The sequence below is a fragment of the Lycium barbarum genome, chromosome 7 (genome assembly GCF_019175385.1).
Source record: "Lycium barbarum isolate Lr01 chromosome 7, ASM1917538v2, whole genome shotgun sequence".
NCBI lineage: Eukaryota > Viridiplantae > Streptophyta > Magnoliopsida > Solanales > Solanaceae > Lycium > Lycium barbarum.
This window is the reverse complement of record NC_083343.1, coordinates 90,724,366-90,729,402: the sequence shown is the minus strand read 5'-3', so window position 1 is coordinate 90,729,402 and position 5,037 is coordinate 90,724,366.

Here is a 5,037-nt window from a genome sequence, read left to right as displayed (position 1 = left end):
ATTTATTTCATCCCTTGGAAGAGATCCAAGATAAGACATCAAGATCATAAGGTACGTATGTTTTACTTTTATGCTTCTTGGTCGTGTGTGGCCAAATTCTATTGCTATTATGTTGTGGCCTTGTGAGGCATTGTTATTATGGGTTGTTTTGGCAGGATGGTAGTGCCATATTATAGGGGAAACTCTGGCAAAATTTTTGTAGAATCCCCGAGTGCTTAACATTCGAGGACGAATGTTCTTAAGGGGGGAAGAATGTTACACCTCGGAAAATCATCCGTTGATGCACAAGTGAATAGACTAGTGAAGAATACGAGTATACGGTATTTTCAATAAGTAAGAAATGACATTCAATGACCCTAGTTAAGAATTCAAAGATGTTAGAGATGGGGGAACAAAGTTGGCCAAGAGAAGGCAAGGCATACGATAGGTAACGAAAAGGAATTGAGAGTAACGAGTTAATGAGGATTTAATGATGTCTCAGAGAAGAGTGATAACGTCCCTTATATTGGTATTGAAGTGTTAAACAAGTGCGAAGAAGGTTCCATAAGGATTGGAGATCAAACGAGTCGACGAAACGAGCTCCGGAAATCACTGGGGATTATACGGCCAAACGTACTGGCCGTATAAATTATACGGTCCGTATGTTGGGACCGTATAATCAGCCCAGATTGGCATAACTTTCTGGAAAAAACATACGGCCAAACATACGGCCGTATAAAATATACGGACCGTATGTTGGTCCGTATACCTGGTCGGGGACAGGTTTGGCTTATTAAATGAGGGATACAAGTTCAATTCATTTCTTTCCTATATCCCACCCGTTCTCTCTAAAACATCTCTCTACATTTATTCCACAAGAATGCAAGAGTTATTAGTGATCAAAAACATAAATTAAGTGCATCAAGTGCAAGAAAACCCATTAAAGATCATTCAAGTCAAGAAAACTCATTGGAGATGAACTAGGGTTTTTGCTCAAGTGAAGTATTACCAACCAAGGCTTGTTTCTACAACATCTAAGGTAAGATTTATGGTATTTATATGTTGTTTAAGGTATTTGAAAGTTGAAATACTGGGATTGTAGAAGGATATTGAAAAATGGGTCATGAATGTGAAATAGTGCCATTTTGAATAATAACTTGAATTGAGTCAGGATTCTTGATGTGTTGTGATATAAATATGTTATAAATGACGTTGAGAACATAGGATAGGCAATGTATGTGAATGAACGTAGTCGTGTGGTATGACCATCGATGTGGGTGATTGAAAGCAAATTGAGAAATGTGGATAATGTGGATGAATAAGGACTATTGTTTTGATATTGTAAATGTATTATTGACTTTTTGGAGTTGATATGCGATATGGAGGGATGTTGTATAAATAAAGGAGATGTTGTCCGATTTTCTCTAGTTTTAGTCGTGTATGCTAGTTATCGATTCTAATGATAGTATGACTTTAATGAAGGTAGAAAAGTGAGCTTCGGAGGAGAACGTGCAAGTGGTAAATAGTTGAACGGAAAGGTATGTAAGGCTAACCCTTCTTTCAAAAAGCATGGTTCTTCGGCCAATCATCTAAACCTCCTATAAGATTATGATATCCTTCAAATGATTCTATCTTTCAAGCTATTGAGCTCATGATCCTCGATATGTATTACGATTGTACTAACTTCCTCCGATGACGAGTAAGCCTATAAAGATAGATGTAATGAATGACGATAATAGTGATAATGATATTGACGACGACTATAATGGTAATAGCGATGACAATAACGATGACAATGATGATAGTGATGATAATAGTAAAGATGCTTACGAGCTAATATGTATGTGTGCCTATGTATGGCTATTATGAAACCCCGAGCTTATATTGCCGGGTAGAATATATATATATGTATATATATATATATATATATATATATATATATATATATATATATATATATATATATATATATATATATATATATATATATATATATATATATATATATGACGATACGCGCGCACTACTGCAGTTGGGTACGGACAACACTGCGCCTTGGTAGGGCCAGATATGTGTAACACTGAGCCTTGGTTGGCTAGGTTTGTATGATCACCGAGCCTAGCTATGGTCGGGTATGCTATGAAAATGATATGTGTATGATATGAATATGTACATGCTATGGATAGGTATATGATATAGATATGAGTACGAAACACGAATATGATACGATTATGAATAAGAATATGTGCATGATATGAATACGAATAAGGATATGTAAATGAGTACGGATATGAATATGGATGTGGATATGGATGTATGTACACAATCACGCACTCGAAATGGAAAGTTCCTATGTAAGGCAAGTAAGTGCTTATGACGATGATTTCACTATCTCCCATCCTATGCTATTTCTCATATTGCTTATTATGCTTCTATATTGATAATGATCATGCTTTACATACTCAGTACATTCTTCGTACTGACGTCCTTTTGTTTGTGGACGCAGCGTCATGCCCACAGGTGCACAGGGAGACAGACTTGATCCATAGCTACATTCTCAGAGACTACAGAGCAGAGCTCCACTTCTTTCAGAGTTATAGCTTTTGGGTACTTATTCTTTTATGTACATAATTATGGGCATAGCGGGGTCCTGTGCCGCCTATATGATATGTTATACTCTCCTTAGATGCTCGTAGACATGTTTATATAGTCAGATATGTTTGGCCTTGTCGGCCTATATTTTGGATTTCATTTTGTTAGCCTCGTCGGCTTATGTTTATTGATATGGGCAAAGATGTCAATGATGATATAAAGGTGCTGTTGTCCAGTGGGAATAGTATGATTTGTGAATAGAAATGTATGTTTAAATATGTGGCTCACCTAGATGTAAGTGTATGTGTAAGCTAAGGGGTGCCCGGGTGGGCTAGCACCGGGTGCTCGTCGCAGCCCTAGTCGGGTCGTGACAGAGGTACAGCTGGCTCTATCATCTCATGATTCTCTTACTTATGTTATTTCTTATGCTTCTATTATGATGTTAATTATGCTTTACATACTTAGTATATTATTCGTACGCTGCGTCTTGCCCGCAGGTGGACAGAGAGATAGAATTGATCCGTAGATTACTGTTTCGAGACTACATAGAGGAGCTCCATTTGATCCGGAGCTGTAGCTGTTGGTATTATTCATTTATGTATATATATCTGGGCATGGCGAGGACCTGTCCCGTCTATGTGATGTTGCATTCTCTCTTTAGAGGCTCTTAGGCAGTTGTGTATAGCTAGATGTCGTTTAGCCTTGCGGCTCATATTTTGTATATTACTTTTGTTAGCCTCGTCGGCTTATGTATTTGAATATGGGCATAGTTGTTGATGTTGATATAGAAGTATCATTGCCCAATGAGATTCGTATTATTGATATATAGAAATTATGAGTAGGACATGTGTCTCACCTAGATGTGAATGTGAATGTACGTTGAGAGGTACCTGATTGGGTTAGCACCGGGTGCCCGTCATGGCCCTCTGGTTGGGTCGTGACAAAAATGGTATCAAAGCCATTCCATCCTATGGCGTATCTACGAGCTGTGTCCAGTAGAGTCTTGTTATGGGTGTGTTGCGTGCCACGCTTATAAACAGGAGGTTGCGGGCATTTTAGGAATGAATGACCTTATTTCTTCATAGATCGTGCGATAAAGTCATGATATAAGGATTTCTCTCTCCTTAACCGTGCATTATGTATTTCAGAAATACCTGTACAGAGGAAACCTAGGGCAGCCCAAAAGGGCAAGACAGTGATGGAAAAGCGGGCTGAAAGGATATCGCCAACTGTTATAGAGGAGGGTGAATCCCAGAATGAGGTTCCATCTAGATCCTCCAATTTATTACCTGCTTTAGAGGAGCATGAGGGAGGCTCAGCCCCAGCTCCTCCACCAGATGCTTTGGGCCAAGATGTGAAAGAGGCCATTCATTTGCTCACTCAATTAGTTGCCACTCAGGCCCAGCGACAAGGTATGGGTCAAGGTGATAGGGTTGTTAGTGCAAGAGCCCATGATTTTGTTTGCTTGAACCCACCAGAATTCTTCGGGTCAAAGCTAGATGAGGACCCTCAGAACTTTATTGATGTGATGTTGAGGACACTTCGGTTAATGCATGCTTCAGACATTGAATCGGTAGAGTTAGTATCCTATATATTGTGGGATGTCGTGGTTCATTGGTATACGGTTTGGATGGCTTCAAGGGGAGTTAATGCACCTCCCCCGGTATGGCAAGAATTTGTGGATGCCTTCCTCCGACATTACTTTCCTTTAGAGGTTCAACGAGCTAGAGCCGATAAGTTCTTGAATCTTCGGCAAGGGAGTATGAGTGCTTTGGAGTATAGCCTCCATTTTAATTCTCTGGCTAAGTATGCTCCGGCCATGGCATCGGATATGGGTGATCGAGTGCACCGATTTGTTAGTGGATTAGGGCCACATTTGATAGATAAATGCTTGACTGCGTCTCTTCAAGATAACATAGATATTTCATGCATTCAAGCCCATGCCCAGAATTTGGAGCAAAGCCAGCAACAACAAAGAAGTGAGCGGGAGCATGATAGAGGGTATAGCAAGAGGGATAGATCTTCGGGTCCAACTAGTGAGTTTAGAGGAGGGCAAAGACAACAGGTTTTTAGGCATTTCGGCCATTCTATGACCATTGCGCCTCCACGGTATTGTTACACCTCGGAAATTTCCCCGTGAACGTACAACGAATAGACTAACAAAGAATACGAGTATATGATGTTTTAATAAGAAGGGGATGACGTTTGACGACCCTGAGTAAGATTTCAAAGGTAATTGCAATAAGAGATAGGTTATGCTCCACAATGACTAATCATAGGTTTTGAAAAATGTGAAAAGTTACAGATTTGCATTTTGGCCCAGTCGGTCGTAAAATGAAATACGGACCGTAAAGTGGTATACAGCCCTTAAATTTTTAGATCGTATTTCAACTTACAAAACTTCAACTTTCTGTTAAATGTTCAAATGGTTAAATACGACTTGGAATACGGACCGTAAATTGAAAT